Source organism: Thermobia domestica, chromosome 10 (genome assembly GCF_964235325.1).
Source record: "Thermobia domestica chromosome 10, izTheDome1.hap1.1, whole genome shotgun sequence".
NCBI lineage: Eukaryota > Metazoa > Arthropoda > Insecta > Zygentoma > Lepismatidae > Thermobia > Thermobia domestica.
In genome coordinates, this window is record NC_137463.1 from 24,459,545 (window position 1) to 24,482,364 (window position 22,820).

Here is a 22,820-nt window from a genome sequence, read left to right on the forward strand (position 1 = left end):
GTGTTCCTAAGAACAACGACGCACGAATTTCAGATTTAACAGCAAGTAACATTGCTTCTTTGAAATACTATCCCTTAACAACCCGTGATACGGAAGGAACATTTTCGATGTACAGTGATATTTAAACTGATAAATGCAAGTTTTCAGCAGAAAACACCGAAAACTACATAGTCGTATATTGTAGCATGAATGCATCATAGTTATACACAAATATACGTAGTTCAAGTAATATAGTTTTTTTTTTTCTAAAAATAAAATTCCTCATTTAACTTTAGCTTTTGATTGGTGCATATTTACAATTTTTACTGCATATTTGCATATTTTCAGTGCATATTTTCGTGATTTTTACAGCATATTTGCATGCATATTTTGCCGTTTTTAAGTGCATATCGATCCGAAGTCTAGTCATGACTTCAACGTTTTCCTGGTCCAGAAAATAACTTGTGGCAACTGCTGTGTGCGAGCTGGCATTGTCATGATGCAGAGTGATTCGACGGTTGGAGTTACACTTTCTGATCACATTCGGTACTTCTGAGAGACATATCGTTGTGTATCATTCTGCATTGACTGTCCTACGATTCTCCAGTGGGCCAATTGCAATACTACCTAATTTACCAATAAATGGTGCGATCATTTGTTTGGAGACACTGTGTGCACGAACAACTTTGGTTGGTTAGGTTCATCGCGGATCACCCACACAGTAGAATGTCGCTTTGTTTTCGGTTCGTTTTATCACCTGTTACGATGTTAAGCGCCAAATTAGATGATCCAGGCTTGAACTGTTTCGTCATAGATTTGCACCACTTCACACGGGCCTCTTTTTGTGCTTGAGTTAAATTTTGTGGGGTTCAATGAGCGAAAAAAGTTTTTTCATATCTACATGATCATGCAATAATGTTTGTATTTGGCTCATGCCAATGCGTAAGGTTCCCTGAATTCCGCGATAAGTCACATGTCGATCAGTGTTAATTAATTCACGAATACCTTCAATGATTTTGGGCACAATGGCTATCGATGGATGACCTCCATTATCCTCATCACTCACAAGTAAAGGGTCCAAATAGATGAATCGCGTTGCAGGATGAGACATAGTGCGCCTAAAGTTATAGCGGCTGGGCGCCATAAGAAAGGGAAGGGGAGGAGTTAAAGTTGGTAGGAGAAGGGCTATGTTATGTTATAGAAATACATCAAATAAACTGTTGAATCGTAAAATTAGTGAACGATAGACAATGCAAACGGTGGTGGTTTCATATATTGGCAAAAGGAGAATATGCAGAGTAGATCATGAACCTCCGCCGCCATCTTGAAATCTACGATATTTTTTTTAAAAAAAATGGAAAGGTAGTCATGTGATATATCAATTAGGTCCAGCATGTTCTCAAAAAGTCAATTATGAACGTTAGTAACCGTTATTTGTACTTAGTTAGAAGATTTAGGATCATCTTTATAGTTATTTGCAAAAATCTCGGAGACTGATACTCGCATGTTGAAAGTTTGGATTATCACGAAAACACATGTAAGTTAAACATAACTACAAGCCAAGAAAACTAACAGTGATATTTGATATCCAAGTTATATATTGTTACATTCAGGGCCGGATTTCCCAATAGGCCCGGTAGGCCCGGGCCTATGGGCGCAAGCTCCCAGGGGGCGCACGGCCGAGAGAAAAAAAAATAAAAAATATCTGAAATAAAAATAATTAGCCATAACTTAACATATTTTTTGAATTGATTTAAAAAATCAGGCTAATAAAGCATTCTGATTTTGAAGTTCATTGGAACAAATAATTGTTGGTAAAGTTAACCAATCTTTTGTTAATACATTAACGGTATTTTGTTAAACCCAGAACCAAGTAAATTCCTCAAAAAACATGCAATGATAAAATTGCATCGTGGAGTGGAGTTTAAGCAATTAACATATAGGCCTGATATAATTTTTTAATAAAGGTTTTTAGGAAAGTAACTTTAACCAGACTAGGGGGCGGAAAAATTATTGGGCCTAGGAGCGCCAAAATGTTAAATCCGGCACTGGTTACATTATTATTTATGACATTACTTCCAATTTGCTCCATATAGTGCCGCAGAGAACTGTTCCGCTCTGGAAGAACTGCTTCTGCTTTTTTCTTTCTTTCTTTCTTTTTTTTTTCTTTTTTTTTTTTGTGCTTTTGGTTGAAACAATGTGGAGTTTATACAGCTACCTTTTGTTAAATGCCATACTGACTAATATAGACCATAACACAATAAAATCTGATAGATTACAATGCAATTAGTACTAGTGTTGTAAAAAAACGTTTTTTTTTTCTGTGAAGTTTTTTTTCAATAAAAAACATTGTTCTTTTTCATGTTTTTTTTCAAAAGTCTGTTTTTTTTCTGGCAACAATTATTTATTGATTTATGTTGCAGATTATTGAAATAATCAACAGAACTTGAGTCGAAGCCCTCGTAACTTACAAATCGTTTGTTTCTTTGTACCTATACGAGCAAAACGTGTGATTATTCCTTTCGGACTCAGGTCATTTTTGGCGTTTTCCTACATTTTCAGTTAGTGACTTATTGCTCAAAAACCATTCATTCGATTGATATGGTTAAGGCCTTGTTTTTTAGAAAATGGATATGGCTATGTTTTGGTGTAAGTTGCATTGCAGTGTTCCCAACGGGTGGGAAATTATTGAGGTAAATGTATTGGTGAAAATTTACAAAAAATTCCCTAACCGAATTTCAATTTTTTTTTTTTTTTTTGTATCTAGCACCACTGCTGTTATATGAGTTCAAGTCACCTAAATAAATTCTTTGGCGTGTTGACAAGGTACAGCGAAATCCCGAAGTCGCTGACTTCCATTCAAAGAGGGAAAGAAAAAATTCTCTGTCATCATACACATGAAAGTTTGACACTTTTTACGCCTCAGAAGCAAAAATCAACAAATATGCCGGGGCTACAGCTTCTCTAATTATCCTCTTGCAACATTTTATGGTGCGTTCTGTAGAGCACAGAGGAAGCTTTCAGGTAGTGGTTCGTTTGTTTCAATGTAGCCAGCAAGAGGGTAATAATAAGAGGGGAAAAAGGAAATTTTCCGAATTTCTCACCTAAAATCAGGAATTAATTGTTTTGGCTGGAAACACTGCCATCAGACAGACGAAAATTATCTGAAAATAAACCTTAGTACTCCAAGAATATATCCTACAAGTATCATGGCGACATCTAACAAAATAATCACGAAATTTTAAAAAATATCTAATTCTACCTCAGAAATTCACCATTTTCTTACCAGTTCCACAACATGGTTTATTATAAACCTCAACTGTACTTCTTCTAATTACTCTAGTGAAACTTTTTATGGTGCGCTGTGTAGGCTAAGAACGAAGCTTTTAGACACTGGTATGTTTGTTCGAGTGTAGCTAACAAGAGGGAAATAATAGAAACAAAAAAGGAATGTTTTTTCAAAATTTGCCCCTAAAATCTGGAATTAAAATTTTCTGTAGCTGGCAATACTGCTATCAGGCACACACAGACTATCTTAAAATAAGCTGTGATATCCCTATAATATATCCTTCAAATACTGTGAGGATATCTAATAAAAAATATCTCAGTCCACCTTAAAAAAATCACAGTTATCTTTCCAATTAGAGAACAAGGTCTACTGTAAACCTCAACTGTGCTTCCCCTAATTATCCTATTGAAACTTTCTATAGTGCGTTGTAGGGAAAAGACGAGACTCCCAAATACTGGTACGTTTGTTCCGATGTAGCCAACAAGGGGGAAATAATAGAGACAAAACAGATTATTTTCCCAAAATTTCCCCCTAAAATCTGGAATTAAAATTTTCTGTAGCTGGCAACACTGCTACCGGACAGACACAAACTATCTTAAATTAAACATTTTTACACCACTAATATATCCTACAAGTATTATGGCGATATTTAAGGAACAAACCTTCTAATTACCAAAAATATATTACGGTAAACATAAAAGGTAAAAACTAGAAAAATCAAGGTCTAGAACCTAAATACGAATTTTTCGTGCGCCCCCTAATTACCCCATTGTAAAGATCTGTACTTGCGTTTGTTAAGTAAGGACAAATGTTCGATTGGCGTAAGTTGACTTGCACTCGGACGTATAGGTACGGATTTATAAACAAAAATCTCGAATTTTTTGCCCAAATTTAGGGACGTTTTAATTTCTCTAATTGGCAACACTACGCGCAGGCCCGTCCAATTGATGTCAACAGTTAGGTATCCATCCAAGGTATCTATCTGGTAAGTCTTAAGGAGGTCTTTCTACAACGAAGGAAGCTACCGGGAAAAAAGGAGTAAAGGAAATTCGAAATTAGAAAATTCTCAAATTTTTGACGGGTGAAATTTGAGAAGGAAATTCGACACCAGAAGAAAAAGAAATTAATATGATAAACTATGGTCCAACCATATTTGGCAAGAATAATATCCCGATATCTTAATTAGTGTCCACACAGGAGCGGATTAAAAATGTGACACCCGTGTGTGCCACTTTGGCCACCTAGTGTATATTTGATTACAATTTTTTGACTACTAACCCATGTTGTTGTTGTAGTTAAGGTCTCGACTAATAATAATATCGTTGTTGGAAACAATAACTTTATAAGGAAAATTTTCTCTCCTTTTTACATCTTAGTTCCAACACCGTTGGTGAGAAATGCAGGGTGTTTCAAAATGAATATCGGGGTTTTAAGTCTTCGCATACTTATTACATTTTACGTACAATTATAAGCAATGCATCAAATAAAAGAGCACCTCAAACAGTCTTTGCTACAAGTGTCCGATGTGAGATTTATTCGTCACATGGTACACATCTAGTCGATAGACGAGAAAGGCCCATAAACCTTACGCCATAGGGCACAAAACACATTCAATTTAGGGGAGTCTCGTTTCAACTGTACCATCTCCTGAGGATTTGCTGACGGCCAGATGCAAACATTATGAGCGTTCACATTAGCTCTTAGGTGAAATGTCGATTTATCACTGGAGACGACACGATCCAGAAAATCTACATTGTTATGCAGCAATATTTCACTTGCGAAATTGGCACGTAAACCGTAGTCTGTAGGCTTTAGACCTGTAGCAACTGCAAACGATAAGGACGTAGTTGCAAGCGTCTCCTTAATATTCTTCACCCAGACGGTTGCACTGTACAGATTCAGTCTTTATTAAAACACAAAAAGCTTTCTGCTCTCTAGTCTCCATCTTTGCTACTTGCTCTTTCTAACGGCAGACAGAAGAAACAATGCATGTACATGCGTGCGTACAAAACTGTTTGAGTTGCTCTTTCATTTGATATAATATTTATAATTGTAAGTTAATTGTAATAGATACTACAAAGTTTCAAAACCCTAATATTAATTTTGAAACACCCTGCATTACTTCAAATTCAGTCATCCTATATTCATGTCTTGTATATACATATACAAGAAGTGCCATTATTATCAACTACTAACTTTCATCATCATACACACGGCCGTCCCTAGGTAATTTGTCGCCCCGTGCAATGGCGTAATTTGCCGCCTCCCAATTTCACCAGAAAGAACAAATCTTAAAAGTCATGATTTTAAGTATGCTACTCCAGCATGAACAACGAAGGGGAGGGTAAGTATAGTCGCACTCAGAAAGGCTTAAATACTAAAAATGCAATCCCGTTGTGTCTGTTTTTTTTCTTTAAATATTAATCTATTATGTTAGTGAAAGATAAAGCAAACACACCTGCAGAAGAAAGATGGTAATCCTTTTTATAAAATTCAATATCAAGCTTCAATCTCAATGTATCGGTTTGCAATTCCAATGCAACTAGTTCTTTTATCTTGATTTCTTGATTTTTCTTCTACATCTGTTAACATTATTTTAAAAAGTTGTTTCTACTTTCAATGATAAGGAACTTGTTTCTGACAAAATCAAGACTAGTTGTCATATCAAAACTGTGATAACTTACTAAATGGAACAGATATTCGCTACTATTCGAGAATTTAATTCTTGCATTTGAAAACAACCAAGCAATTTGTGCTCGGATTGATTCGACCATTTGCTTTAGCATTGTCCATGTAACCTTAAACTAATGCAACCTAAACATAATTTATGAATGTAGTATTCAAATATGTCAGCTTAGTAAATGTAACTACCATCATCATGAAGTCTGTTTCCAACAAGAAATATTTAATTTAAATAATACAGTTATAACTAGAGACCGGATATTAGGCAAAATGCCTATTCTTTAATGCTAAAGATATGATCAAAAATAAGGTTTTAAAGTTTATATCGGGGGTTATAGTTTCGATTTAAGCCAACTTTATTTTGCCTATTTCGCCCCTCACTGCATAAATAATTGCTTTAGTGCCTAGTGTTGCGTATTCCATGCATTTTCTTTGAAATAAGATTTAATTGGGAAATATATATGATTTATATACTGTAAATAACACAAGCACATGGTACATTACAATCTCTCTCTCTTTATATATATATATACAGTAGAGCGTCGATTATCCGAAGTAATTGGGGGACATGGGTGTTCGGAAAACTGGTTTGTTCGGATAATCGAACTGTACTGTACTGTACTGTACTGTACTGTACTGCACTGTACTGGACTGGACTTCTACAGCCAGTGCCAAACCGACAGAAGTGTGCTGATTGTTGAAACTCAGCGACTGGCGGCTTGGCCGGTCAGCAGCGCCTTATGAAGGCCCCATTAGAAGCAATGTTCCGCCAGCGGTGGCTCAGTGCGGCGACTACTGTGGGAAACTTGGTTTGGGAGTGAGGGGGATGATGGACAGTAGGGTGGGAGGGTAACAGGTGCGAACGAGTACACAGTTCGGTTAAGCGATCGTTCGGATAATCGACGCTCTACTGTATATATATATATATAATATGAAATACATATCAAACTTCGTTTTTCACATATAGAATGAAAGAAGACATTAACAAACAGGTATGTTGCTATATTCTTTGAACACTATTTATGACTTTAGTGCCTATTTTACTGCTTATTTTTTAAAATTTTAAGTGCCTATTTGCCTGCCTATTTTCCAAGTTTTTAATGCCTAAACATCCGGTCTCTACTTATAACAGATTTTGCCGGACCTTCCAAACTTGCCGCTCCATGCAAATGCACGTGTTACAGGTATGGTAGAGCCGGCTCTGCATATCATGTATATCTAGTCGAGAAATTATTTATATATGATATTTAGAAAAATACTATTACTCTCTGTCCCACCCTAGGAAGATTATAAAACGGAAATGACGTTCAACTAGCGCGATGTTGCCACTTATTATGAGTAGGAGGAAGCCGATTTGAGAAAATAAAAAAGAACACAAACCAAACAGCGCAGCGGTAAGCGACTCAATAATAATAATAATAATAATAATAATAATAATAATAATAATAATAATAATAATAATAATAATAATAATAATAATAATAATAATAGAAGAGGAATTGTAATTACTTACCTCACGTAATCTATTCCTGGAGGCAAGAAGCACCCAAATCTTTACTCCACACAAGTTCAGTGGGAGGGAGTTCGCAATGATAAGGGGGAGACGAAGAACTTAATGCCTTCTATTCTGTAGGAGACTTCTGTGTTAGAAGCAACTTTATTTAACATTTGTATTACTTCAAATTTGTTGCAGCTTGAATCACATTCAACACTTTTCTTTTTAACCACTCTACAATTTCTTTTTTGGAACATGATTTCGTAAGGATTTTTTCGTCTTTTATTGAGTATGTGCGGTCATTATCTATAACAATCACGGAATTTGGTGGTACATTCGGAAAGAGTATTTCTTGGAAATATTCATATTCTGCTACTCAAATTCTTTGTGATAATCAGCTGTTTTTGTGCCGCGAAAAACGAGGTCAGCTCCAGGAATTTATCCACTCTCAGTCATGGTATGAATCACACTATTACTCCCCCCCTTTTTTTTCAGAGATGCCTTGACGCCTAAGGACAAACCCTCTCTCCAGCTTCACTGCCTGGTTTCGAAAATATGAATAAACGTTTAATAACATGATTTTTTCACCAATAGAAAGAGGTTTCCCTTCTTTCTTTGCTTCTTATAACAATGTGGGAATTTTTAGCCACTGTCTCCAAAAATACCACTATAGCAGTTAAACACAAAATTAACTACTAACAGCACTAATAGTAACACAGATAACACGGAATAACTATAACAAGAAAATAACAAAATAAAACAAAACAGAAGAAATTTGCACAACAAAATTCACTGAACTATCACAGAACACAATGAATCAAAACTGTCATCCCGCTTCCGCCGACGTGGCAACAACTGAGCTCATGTTGCCAAACTTACCTTATCGTAAGAAGTTTAACTGATAAAGAATGAGTTTGCATACCTCTATTATTATTCTAACAGTCAGTCCTACTTTCTTCGTGTATCTACTGCAAAAGTAGCTCCATTTTAAAAAAGTTTTTCGATACACTAATATTTGAGTGAGAGTAAATCTGACAATCTTACTTGTGTCATGCTTCTGCTGTTGTTGTCGGCTACCGTTAGGGTTGCAAGCACTTATATTAATATGCTAGATGAACTTACCAGCTACGCTGGACACACGAACAATTATAAACTGCCGCGCAAGCCAACTCTGAAGTTTAATTTGTTTTTACCACAATCTTCAAAAACATTTTAAATTCTGTCACTAACCGAATTCACCAAAACTGTTTTTGGTCTTAAACCGGCTCGTTTTCTACTAAAAAACGGTTCGGTTTTCTATTAAAATCGGCATCAGTTACAAACGCAACAGTTTTTAAATTCGAAAGAATTTTCCCTGAAAATCGGAATTTTCATAATCTTCCCAGTTTTTGAAAAAATCTGTCGGTTCTTTTAAAAACCGTTATTTCTTCACGCACCAGTAGTATGGAATACCACACAGGATAGTGGGTGGTCCGGAACCCTCCCCCGTAAAAGTTGTTTTAGGCTTCATTTTTTACAAATTTATATTCCCCCACCGTTTCAATGACTTGTTCAAGCGAATTTAGTTTTGCTTAAATACTTTCAATAGAGAAAGGGCAAGCGCATTTAAACAGGTTCTACATCGTAAATAACAATAAAATACATAAAAAAATACAGTGCACTGAAAATAAGAATAGCATAGGCTATTAACTTTGACAGTTTTAAAATTGGCTACCTATAACTTTGACAAAAATAATAATGCAGGAATAAAAAAAAAACTTTTAGGGGTGTATAGCCCCGGATCGTCCTCCCTGGCCACACTACTGCTACAAAAGTTAACATAGTCTAAATTTTTGTTACCTTTCGTAAACCTTTCGTGATGAGGAGGGAATCTCATAATTTGTGGATGAAATTAAGAAAACTCAGGGCATAAATATAATTTACAAAACAATCCGAATAAATTTTGAGATAAGACGAGAACTAATCCTTCGATAATTGACACGAGAAGTAAGTCTTCCATGATCGAGACGAGACGAGAAAACCTAATTTCTCGTCTCGTGAGCAACACTATTTGCACAAATTGGAGATTGTCACTATTCATCTAGTGACCACGAAAACTATGAGTTCTACACTAATCTTAATGAGTTTGGACATTTTAATTTTCATCCCCACCATGTGAATGGGGCTAAGCTTAGACTTGAACAGCTTCGGGAGAGTTACTATTTATTCTCAGTGACCCCTAAACTATGAATTCGACACTAATATCAATCGTTTCCGATTATTTTTACATATCAACCCACTACCAACTCGTAATATACTAAAAGCGCGACCTCCCACTAAAAAGGGAGTCAATACGTACGCCAGGAACTTTTTCTTACAGGGATGTTCAAAACAAAAGGGGGTGTATTCACAAAGCAATATATTCTGTAACTCAACTATTAGTGATAACTGGTTTAATGGTCTCTTCCCTTTCAATCTTCATTTATACGTATCAATTTTCCTTTAAAAAAAAATTAAAAAAAAGGTTAATTATTTCTCGGAAGGAACTACGGCGCCCAAAAGAGAAGGATTAAGCATGTCTATTTTGTTGATTGTCTTGATCGAAACTCCGAAACAATGAAATCATGTGCTTTACAAAACCAGACATGAGCATGTGTTTACTTCATATTTTGAAAGGAAAGAAATTAGCAAACCTTTTTTTTAATTGATGCAATAAACATACAACACTGATTGATGGAATTGGATTTGAAGAAAGAATTGGATTCCTTTTCTATCCAGGGGGGGGGTGTAAAAAAATTGAATGTTGGAAGGGTTTAGAATCTGAAGGGAATTCTCAAAAACGCTAAAATTCCTGGGCTGTCTGCTTATTTTTGAAAAATGTCAAATTTCAGCTTTCTAAGTTGAGCGGCTAGTGAGATACTTAATTTTTTTTTGCAAAAATTCGGACTCCTCCCCACTCCTCCTTGGTATGCTATTATAATTAATGTGATATGATAACATCTTAATTGGGATTGGGGTCTAATATAAACCGAAAATCTTTTCATTCTGCTTTGCCGTTTGGCCATACATAAAATTGGATTACACACGCTATTAAGTTATTTTAAGTAAAGATATAAATAACTACATAAAGTGACTTGTGTTGTTCACTTCCCACTTGTTCTACGAATAGAGGCAACCGTAAGGTCTGTAACCTTGTTGTATGAGACTATATGCACATGTATAAAGGGGCAATAGTCTTTCATCCTTTCTGACAGAAAAGTGCACTTTTTGCTACTGGCTACACTGGTTTGACGCGTTTGACGTATTTCCGTTTTATATTCTTCCTAGGGTGAAACAAAGATTAGGCAAATTAGTATTAGTTTTTACCTTTACACAAGTTATTTGAGTTTTATACTGTTTGTGACATTATTTTCGTACATATTAAAGGCCTGCTTTCACGAAAAAACAAAATTTCATTTCTACTTTTATTTCTTAGTTGATATTCATGAAAACTGCTGAAACCCGAATTGTTAATAGCTATGGTATTCATGTAAATTGTAAAATATTTGTAGCGTATTAGTATCTAGCGTTTAATTTATGTTGCATTTTACGGTGATTACACCTACATAAAAATATTTCATACTTAAATAGACGTAAGATGCATTACAAATGACTATTTGAAAAAAAACGAAATTTAGAAAAAAAACGAGAGGCAATGTTTTTTTTTCTAAAAAAAACGTACATTTCTGAAAAAATACGAACGGTTTTTTTTCTATTTACAACACTAATTAGTACGTACTGTACCTAAATCAGTATTTTCTTCACCACTTGCTATATTTCCATTACCATTTCAAAAAATAAATAAATAAATAAATAAATAAAATAAAATAAAATAAAAAAAATCAAAATTTCAAAATGGCAGATTTCAAGATGGCGCGGAGATTCGTGACCTAATCTGCCAATTCTTCTTTTGCCAGTATGTGAAATTACCACAATTTGTATTATCTATCTTTCACTATTTTTACGATTTATCAGTTTATTTAATATATTTCTATAACATAGCATAGCTCTTCTCACACGAACTTGAGCCCCTCCCCCTCCGTTTCTTATGGCGCTCAGCCGCTATAACTTTGCACATATATATATATTTCCACATCCTCTATCAGGCGCACTATGTCTCATCCCGCAACTCGATTCATCCATTTGGACTCTTTACTTGTCAGGCTGACCCGAATTCCTGAAACTACCTGTAAATTGTCGTCTGGGATGGGGCTTCATCAGGAAAAGTAGCAGTCAACCGACGAACACACTCTTACTGTGTTAACCCATGGCGAAAATCGTAATAAATCATGGCACGGAAGTGCTCTCTCGTCAGGCCCATGTTTGATTACAACAAAGATTCCGAGTTACATACGGTTTTATTTTTGGAGTGAGCAAAGATGACAGTTTATAACTAACTACAATTAGTGGCGTAATAATAGTTTTGGCGCCCGTAGGTAAAATTCCTAGTGGCGCCCCCTCAGCCATCGAATAGGCCCCATGCATGACCATCTTTAACTTATGCGTTGGCGCAGAAACTGCCATAACCCGAAAATTATCAGTAGGACGATATTGACAGTTTTCTTTTTATATCGTTGTGGTATATCTTTTAAAAGTGAACTGGACAGAGTGCCCTGTTCTTTAAAAATATATTCATGTAAAATTCGAACTTTTTTCCGCAGTGGTAGTGTAAATAAACAGTAATGTATCAACTAGTATTACCAAAAGAATTTCAAATGAATATATCTGTTACGAATAAGGAAGTTACGATTTTACATAACTATAGAATAAATAATAAAACTTTGTGAAACCGCTTATGAGCGTTTATTTCTATTTTCAGTTTTTTTAAATCGACAAATTGTATATAAAATCAGAAGTGTTTCCTTCTCACTTTCGCTTATGCATATTCTTTTATCAGTTCACAGATGTCCAATTCATGGGCAAAATTTTCACAGTCAAAGTGTACTTTTGCAGCCCCCCACATAGTCCTAGCCTATATTTAACATTTTATTACAGTGATATTAGAAAATACATTGGAAAATTTATTTTGGGGTGTTCGTTTGGGCGCCCCGGATAGTTGCCCAGTTTGTCCGACACTTGGTGCTTCTGCTTGGTTCTGAGTAACCGCGGTGCCTCATAATCATGGCAACACTTTTTTAACTCGTTTTAATCCAGATTTTATAGGTCATAGAATTTGTCATTATTGTTGAACCTTTTGTGCAGGGGAATTTTATTTAAAGTTAGTAAGCTCAGCACATATAATATTGGACTGATATCGTATCAATACAGGAGGATTAATTTCTTGGTCATACAATGATATAACTTCGACGAGTTTAAAGTAATGTTAATAATTTGATACGCAAATGTAATAAACTGCAAGTGAAGTGAGCAGGAATTTTTATTCTTGCCATATTCAGAAAGAAATACCACGAAAAAATTTTGTTCTATTTTTATAATTTGCTTCTTTTTTATTAAAAACCTGAGGCGCCCCCTAATATACCGAAATTCCCTGCGCCCGTAGGCAATGCCTACCCTATTGCTACGCCACTGACTACAACAAAATATAACAGATTACATTGTTTCCAGTACGTGATTCCCGAAAACTTCAGTACAACTCTCGTACTAGTAGACTGTTTTATCTAACTCCTACAGTATTGTGAGAAAGATAGAATAAAACACGGATGGGTATGTCCATGGTAACTCACGTTACGTAATGACGTATATTTTGAAGAATACTAACCACAATAAACTTAAAAGCTTCGGTTTTTTTTTTTAAAAGGAAAGCTGTCATATTTATACAGATAATTACCAAATATCGTCATTTTATACGATACAGCAAATCTAGGAGAAAAGAAAATACTATAGTAACTCACGTTACAAATATTTTTCCCTACATTCAGAACCTGTGATTTTTTAGTACATTTTCTTTTGTCCTGGCATAGCTATGTGTATGAAATTACTATGTGAGATAGGGACACATAATTTAATTATGACAAAAATATTAAATTTTTATCTACATTTTATGACTACTTATTTTAGTGGAATATGCACAGAGTCGGGTAACTCACGTTACATTTGTCAACAGTCTTTTATTATTAAGTATAAGCAAAACACATTTATAATAATTTGAAATAAGCACAATTTAATTAATTTTTTTTAACAAAAGAGACACTGACCAAAGCTTAAAACTTTACTTTATTTTAAATTATAATTTGTTATTTTATATTATACTTTATATATATATATATATATATATATATATATATATATATATATATATATATATATATATATATATATATATATATATATAAAGTATAATATAAAATAACAAATTATAATTTAAAATAAAGTAAAGTTTTAAGCTTTGGTCAGTGTCTCTTTTGTTAAAACAATTAATCCAAAGCCATGAAAAGTCTTACTAATTTAATTAAGTTGAACATTGAACTTAACTTTAAGGAAAGGTTTCCTCAGTTATATAAAATTTTACTTGCGATACCGACAGAAAAAAGTAAGACCTTTGTAATAATGAATAAGGCTTGTATAATATAATCAACATTAAAACTTAGTAGATGAAATGTAACCTACGGGAAAAATAAGAAAATAGTAATTCTCTGAAAAAAATTTAATGATGCCAGCTACATACAACTATATTTTTTATCAAAAGAACAACTTGACTAAAAATTATAACTATATTCCTTTCATGAATTTTTGTCCCTATTTCCGTGGACATACCCGGATAATGATGAAAGAACGTCTCATATAACCTGCTGAAAGGGACGCCAAATTACCAAGCTAATCTAACCAACCAAGCTTTTTACATTTATTTCATCCTTCATTTTCTTATCTTGGAAAGTGCTGTCAAATTCGACATGTTCATTTTATCTACAATAACATGGATTTTTCTTGAGTTAGTACTGAAAGCTCTTTCAAGTAATGGCGTCACTCAGATGCCTAGAGCTTACGTCGCCGCAAACAGCTCAAGTTCCCTTCACTATTACCAGAAACATATGTAAAATCTGCGACGTTTATTGAATTAAACACTACAAATGCAAAATGGTAGGCTTTCTTTATTTCCCCCGGATTCAACACTTTTATTACGAAACGGTGAGCTATTAGCCTTATAACAAGAACACTATTTGAACTCCCAACGACCTAAATCTACAAAGATAGGTCGTAAGTCTTGCAATATTATCAGAACCCAAACAACAGATGCGTGTATATGCTCTGATCGACCGTACATACACTCATGTCCAAAATTATTGTCGCATGTCTATAAATATGTTCTAGGTATATAATTTTATAACGAATTCGCCAAGTTTTTCTTATAATGTTAGTACGTGTATAATCGGCAAAGACATGTATGTGGCAAATTTCATGTCAAAAGAACTGTAAATAAGAAGGATAAAACGAAAATAAAATTTTCTTGTCTATTTAGCAACATTTTATTCTACTCATTTTAATTTTCGTATTTATAATTCTTTTCCTATGAAATTTACCACAAATATACATTTCCCGATTATACACATAGTATCAGTATTAAAAGTACCCTGCAAAATCATTATCAAATTATATTCTTACGAGAAGACAGTTATAAATATGCGACAATAATTTTGGACATGAGTGTACATCACACTGGCCCAAGAGGTAATGTGGCAAACAGACTATTTAACACGGAGGCCGCCATTCCATTAATATCTTCTGTCAGTTTTTAGTTGCAGTGGCGATGAGTGATTAACAACGTTTGATACGTGAGCTCTTACTATATGAGCTCCTACTCGGACATAACGCTGTGGCAACAACCCAAAATATTTGTTATGCGAAAGGGGAAATGCAGTGAACCACAGCATAGCACCTCGTTGATTCCAGGTTGTGAAATGTCGAAGATCAGTCACGGTCCGGCTGTCCAGGGTAACAAAATATGAAATCATACGGCACGCCATTGAGGAAAACCCATCCAACAGCACACGAGCATTGTCAATTCAACTCCGCGTGCCTTCCAGTCCACCATCCGGATAATTTTGGCCATCTCAAGGTTTTATTATACAGCCTATTTTTGGTTAACTGGAGAACGAATACTTCATTTGCCATAATGAGATAATTCAATATAATATATAAATTCCTTACTTGAAGCGTGTTTGGTGTATTGCAATTACAAAACAAGTTGTAGAATCAACAGATTGTAACAACCAGACTATCGAATAAGCGTATTGTCAACAGTGAAGTATGTAAGGACACTACCACTGAATAAATATAAAAACTATCGGACTATCAAATGAAGTTCAACATTACTCTCGAATATTCATTCGATAGTGTTCATTGCTACACTGTTGCTCAGACGAACGAGGTATAATGTCATTGCTGTTACACACCACGCCCTCTTATTACATTCAGTGGAGCTACCACAGCGCCATTTCCCCAGAACAACCGCTGTCTAATTCAATTGCTCATAAGTGTATATTGCAGATAGTTAACGCTTGGGTCATAAGTGCAAAATAGCAGAAGTGCAGGGTTTGCCCACGTAACTCCAGCCCGAAGTTTTTTTTTTTTTTTTTTTTTTTTTAATGTGGACCCACCTGGGTTTTAGAGCTCTTCATTAACTTGTATCAATGGTATAAACCAAGCTATACGGCCTTGATTTCATTTTAACGAGATTTTGAACGTTTTGTTGGGTGCAGTGAAGTAACTAATGGGGGGTGAGGCAAACGGGGCTTGTGTCTCGGGCACCGGATATGAGAGCGCAAAACTGAGCAAATATTTATTTTTACTAAAATCCATTGGGGGATGTGGTAAGAGAATAGTCACTCATCACTCGCCAATCACCGCGCTCAGCAAGCCACGAGTAACCAAGCTGGCAACTCCCCATAAACGTCAATACAGCTTTTCGCGGGAAGCCAACGACGTTATACCTTCCTACTAGGCAAGGACACGAGTTTTAGCAAACTAAAGATCATAAAAGTTATCTCAGAAACTTAACAAGACAATAACGACTTACTATGGTTTATATCCACAGAGCATAAGCTAGCTTCAAAGCTATCTTTCGGGGCCATTGTAAAAGCCTTTGCAGCTAAAAGAGCCCGCAAAGTTAAATTTTAGTTCCAGCTTTTCAAATTGTGCATGAAGTTTTGCAAGTCTATCGGCTGCCGAATTTACTGATCTCCTGTACATTCCCTACTGATTAAAAATATATATATGTGTAAACATACATCAGATGTTATTAAAACTCCGAAATTGTAAAATTACATTAAGAAAGTGTTCTTACTTATTTCTTTTAATAATTATTTGAATATGCTCACAAAAAAAAAAAAAAAAAAAAATCGAAATTCTACTGTGGATTCTTTTCGTATTTGATAAAATATGAGTCATTCTTTTGTGTGTTCAAGAAACGGAACAAATACATCCCAGTTCATTCGGAAATGAAATGAAATCTTTGAGTTTTACGTCCCACGGTTATGCCGGTTAGGCTAAAGGAGACGGTGATAATGAGTAATGAATGAAATGGTGGAATGAAGAAAGTGGGAGGAAACGGGAGAACCCCGAGAAAACCCACGCACACGGTGTTTGTCCACCACAAAGTTCACTTGGCGGGGGCTGGGATCGAACCCGGGACCCCAAGCACCAGAGGTGAACGCTCTACCACTGAGCCACCGTGGCCCCCCACCCAGTTCATTCGGGTTGTGAGTAGGGATGGCCAGACGGATCCGGATCTCGGATATACGGATCCTATAAGATCCGGATCCGAAATTTCGGATCTTGGATCCGGATCCGGAATTTCGGATCTTGGATCCGGATCCGAAGTTTCCGATATTGGATCCGGATCCGAAGTTTCCGATATTGGATCCGGATCCGGATATCCGGTTCCTGGATCCACACTTGAAATTTCGAAGTTCAGATTCGGACTCCTGTTTTGAATATTTTAGGCCTTAGATTGAGACCCAGAACTAAAATATCCATATGTATAAAATTTACTAGGTGAATTTTATCCAACTCAGTGGGAAGACAATTCAATTTAAATGACAAAAGATTACATCCAAATCTCATTTTCACATTTTTCAGGGTTAGACCACTGTTGCGCACACCCCATCATTTAGTCTTTAGTATATCTTTAAACGTACTACAAGTATGCCACTTTCATCTCAAGTCAGTAGTTGTATATATCTGCCTTTTGTTATATATTAATCGAGTTAGGATTAAAACTCGATTGTTTGTGAGACCTATGATAATATTTTCAGAATAAGTTATAACGTTGAAAAACTGCATAGTAATGCTGCATATTTTCTTTGTCCCACATTTGTCTATCTTATACAGTCGGCTCTTATGATTAATTCAATCATCTGAACTCCTGCAGCATTACGCTAAAATCATGGATGTCTTTGAATTTTCATCATCATTTCTATTTTTTTTATTACGAGCAAAATAAATATCATAAGCGGTATTTTACATAATACATATAGACGCAGATCAGTCAGTTGGTTGCTTAAAGTTTATAGCAAAGCTATTACATTTCTAAGACACTGGTGGCCTTAGAACAAAATCCATGGCTTTCCCATAAAATCTTAAATCTCTCTATATAAAAAGGGCAAAGTCCTGAGTGACTGAGTGATAGATCACCGTACAGGCCAAATCGCTTAAGCTCCAAACTTGAAATTTGGAGTTTATAGGCTTTGTGACGTAGGATACCACTAAGGAAGTCCTTTGGGAAATTCGACGAGGAAGGGGGGGAAATGGGGTGGAAAATATTGAGATGGTTCTTGACGTTAGATACTTCAAATTTGGTATTTGGGTTTCTCATTGAAAATAATTTGATACTTGTTTAACTGCTTTTTGATATTTAAATTAGAAGGGGCAGGAAAGATGTAGAAAGTAAAAGAAGGGGCGGTAATTGCAATTAGTATAATAATATGCCTATATCTCGTAAACTTAAAGGGTTAGAAATATGGAATTTGGTATTTGAACTTCTCACTTAAAATAATTAGATACGTATTTCAACGTTCTTTTTTGATATGTGGCCCAGAAGGGAAGAAAAAGGGCGAGAAGAAAATTAAGTGGGGATTACAATTATTGTATTAATATGTTCAATCCTTTAAGGTTAGAGACTTGAAATTTGGTATTTGCATTTCTCATTGAAAATAATTTGATGTGTGTTTCAGTGTTTTTTGACGTTTTAGTAAAAAGGAAAAGAGAAGAGATGGAAAGGAAAGAGGGTGGGGATTGTAATTATTATAATAACAGGTCGATATCTGGGAACCTCTGAAGGTTAAGAGCATAGAATTTGGTATTTGGACTTTACATTTAAAATAATTAGGTATGTACTTAAGCGTTTTTTGATGTATGTCTTGGAGGGGAAGAAAAGGGGCGGGGAGAAAAGACTTTTATATCTCGGAATCCTGGAATGTTAGAGAAATGAAACTTGTTATTTGAACAAAAATTCGTTATGAAATAAAATCCTTGAGTTGTACGTCCCACGCTTATGCTGGTTAGGCTAAAGGAGACGGTGATTATGAGAAATAAATGAAGAAAGTGGGAGGAAACGGGAAAACCCCGAGAAAACCCACGAGCACGGTGTTTGTTCACCACAAAGTCCACACGGCGCGAGCTGGGATCGAACCAGGGACCCCCAAGCACCGGAGGTGAACGCTCTACCACTGAGCCACCGCGCCCCCTTAAAAATTCGTTATGTTTGCAGGCGTATGATGTGTGAGGCCGTAGACCGAGCAAATGTGTGGGCTGGGGGGAAAGCCCCCATGTACTCGCACTGAAATTCGGTATATCTCGGGATACCGAAATGTTATTACATACAACTTGGTATTTGAACTGAGATTCGGTATGATTGTAGGTTTACGAGGTACGAGGTCATAGGCCGATCAAATGAGATATCAGAGGGTCTAAGGGCAAATCCCCAGACATTTCTTTTTAAACTGATTATGATTAGAGGCTTTTGAGGTGCGAGGCCCTAGTAACGGGGGTCTAGTGGCGAAGCCCTCAACTATCCGAGGTCTATTAAGTATATAAGTGTATTTGCGTAATGACTGGAAATTGCATGTATGCCTGTGGCCAAAATTGCATGAGTAGCCACGAGAAATGATAATCCTTTAAAATAAAAATTTTAAAAAGCCACCAAAATGTACTCTTGAATGAGTTGTATATTATGTTTGCGCAGGGGCGAATCCAGAACGGACTCCTGGAGGGGCAGATGGATTCTTAGGGGGCGGTTGGGGATGCTAGCAGTGAAAAATCACTTAGATGATCTGAAATTGCCACAATTTACTACTAAAGTACACTGTTAATGGTGGCGCTGGGTAGGGGCGAACGACTTTTCGCCCTCCCCCTGCATCCGCCTATGTGTTTACATGAATGATATACTGTAGCTCCTTATACAACCTATGCAGAGTTAATAGTAGTGGATTACTAATTACAAGGATACGTGTTACTGCTCGAGGCTTCATATGGTATTTTGTATACACACACAGTACATTAATACATTGATTTTGATACATTAATTGCTATTTAGAACTTTATCTCTACTACAATTCTTAATTCTAACTGGAGTGGTACGGTCACAGAGAAACGTATTTTTAAAGAAAGAAAATAAAAGCTCATCAAGAGCAAGAAAAGGAAGTTGCTCCTTAATTTGATTTGATCTATATTTTATGGGCTGTTCTATTAGCAATGGCCTAGCCCATCACGACTAGTAAATGGCCTCATTCAGTGACCATAATAACTCAGAAAGAATTAGAAAAGTAAGCAGCCTGAGCCTAATAAAGAAGCTTGGGCTTGAGACTAAGGTTTCATCCCAGCATTTGACTAGTGTTACAGAAAACAAAGGACAAATTTCCATCAAGACGACCGCTTTAAAAAAGATTTACTACCTTTTCGGTCAAGTATTTCCACTAGAATCGAATCTGACAATGAGATTGCTCTCATCTAAGTCGACAGTTTTGCTCAATCAAATTTGGAGTAATTGTGACATATTAAGGCACGAAAACCAAATATCAACAGAATGGAGAGAATGCAAGGCTCAGATACGATCAGATACCAAAAGTGTCTTAAAATCTTATTTTAAGCATAGGAATAAAAATCACTTTGTCAATAATTTCGAAAATTTTGCTGATTCGGAAAACCCGAATTTTCTGACACGGAGTTTCGAATCCGGATCCAAGATTCGGTTTCTCGGATCCGGATCCAAGATCCCAAATCTCGGATCCGGATCTGGCCATCCCTAGTGAGTCAGCACAGCCACAGGGAAGGCCACGGTGGCAGTGGTATAGCGTTCACTTCGACCCCAGCACGCGCCAAGTGAGCTTTGTAGTAGACAAACACCCGTGTGTGTAGATTTTCTAGGGGTTCTCCCCTTTCCTCCCAATTTCTACATACCATCACTTCTCATCACCGTCTCTTTTAGCCTAGCCGGTATAGGCGTGGGACGTAAAACTTCCTCAGCCACAGGGCTTAGGCTCCATTCTATTTCCTCTTCTTCTGAGGTCCCGTTTGCCGACAGAAACGGATTGTTTCCTTCGTCATGAGAAATATGTGATTACATTGTCTAAGGGCTGCTCTGTGAGGCAGCCGATTGTTAGAAAGAGCGAAGCCAGGACACATAAGGAGGGAGTAACATAAAGCATCGCGACTTCCATTTTGTTGCTTGGCTATCAGGGTTTCAAACTCTATACTAAAATAATGTATTTCTTTATCGGTCATTTCTCGTTTGTGTACAGAAACAAATGTTCATATTTGTTTCTTAATTATTTTTCTTCATATTAATTGGGAACACACACGACTTTATGACATTACAGGATCGCCCCTGAACACTGATCTCATCTCGGAAAATGCATCTGTTTCTACTGAAAAAAAAAAAAAAAAACTTATCAATCTAATCTCGTCTCGTGGATAGTGGCGGCTTTTGCGGGTAGTCCGAGTAGGCACGGACCTACTCAAAAATTAGAAAATAATATACGGACGCTAAAGACACAATAAAGAGTAAATATATTTTCCACCATTTATATTAATGGTAGATAATTATTTAACAAATAGCATCAACCACTACCAATTGCGGCTTTAGCGGGTAGATCCTACCCAAAGATTTTGAAACGGTAGAAGATACGATAAAGAGTAAATATATTTTCCACTATTTCCATTGTTCACATTTCTATATATTAATGGTAGATAAATTTTTAACAAATAGTATCAACCACTACTGTAAAAGTAATTTCCTGCTGTCATTAAACAATCAAGTGTGTAATGTATCCATAAGCGAGCGAGCGGGTCTACCAAACATTAAAGTCCTAAAGACCCCATGCTCGTGGACAACCTGAGCCCTCCATTGGTTAATTCGCGTCGGCACTTACTTGCATACGGGTCCGAAAGAGATCCGATACGTCACTGTATATATTATGCACCATTCTAAACAACGCCGGAATTCTGACAGCCTCTTCGAGTATTGGGGCAGATTTGTTCAGGAATCTAAAGAAATTCTTTATATTCCGTTGTGAACAGTACATTTAGTTGTAGCAGCAGTGTGCAAATTAATTAATAACTAGTTTAATGAGAATGTATATAAGTTTTTGTTTATCGTTAAAATACAAAACATAAACAAATCATGATTACTGAAATGATTACTTACCGTTATTTTAGCTATGCCAAGCGCTTGAATATTTACTTCTGGAATTTAAAATCAGATTGATCTTCCTGCCGTACTCGTTTGTTGTTTCACTTTCGTTACAAATACTGAAGGACAACGCCTCGTCTCCTACATACACAAGCTTGGCCAAGGCCAAGGGAAATATCACGTGACACTACCAGCATACATGCTTGGATCCTCCCCTCCTCACCCTCTCTATCAACGGGAATTCCCCGATTTAACAGCCAGTTGGGACAAATTTGTACCGTATGTTTCATATACACCTCGATTCTTCCAGTGCATTAGCTTGGGTTGTGAGAACCACGGCATATTCATTCACAATGGGTGATATCAATAAAAATAAGTAACTACTCCTGAAAAGTCCTGCTCGAGAATCAGAATAACTACACCTGGAGTAATCTCCTCCCTCAATTTCGTATCAATAAAACAAGCCACTACTCAGGTCTAGTCTGCTCCAGATTTATGAACGTTTACTCGCGCTTCCTCTGCACGTAGCACTGAGTCGTATCAATTGAAAAGTCCTGCTCGAGAATCAGAATAACTACACCTGGAGTAATCTCCTCCCTCAATTTCGTATCAATAAAACAAGCCACTACTCAGGTCTAGTCTGCTCCAGATTTATGAACGTTTACTCGCGCTTCCTCTGCACGTAGCACTGAGTCGTATCAATAAAAGAAGTGATTATTCACTTCTCCCATTCATCGCGCAGTCATTTCGTTGTTTTTAACCTATGGCGTAGT

The 22,820-nt window shown here is 36.1% G+C and overlaps 1 protein-coding gene across 1 annotated transcript in view; it reads right to left on the minus strand.

Moving 5' to 3' along the window:
• Positions 1-22,236, minus strand: part of LOC145662379 (BTB/POZ domain-containing protein 6-B-like) — a 127,591-nt gene extending 105,355 nt beyond the window's left edge. Inside the window, exon 1 of the mRNA XM_081727896.1 lies at positions 22,063-22,236. The gene's annotated coding sequence lies outside the window, so the exon portion shown is untranslated. The remainder of the gene's footprint in view (positions 1-22,062) is intronic.
• Positions 22,237-22,820: the final 584 nt, after the last annotated feature.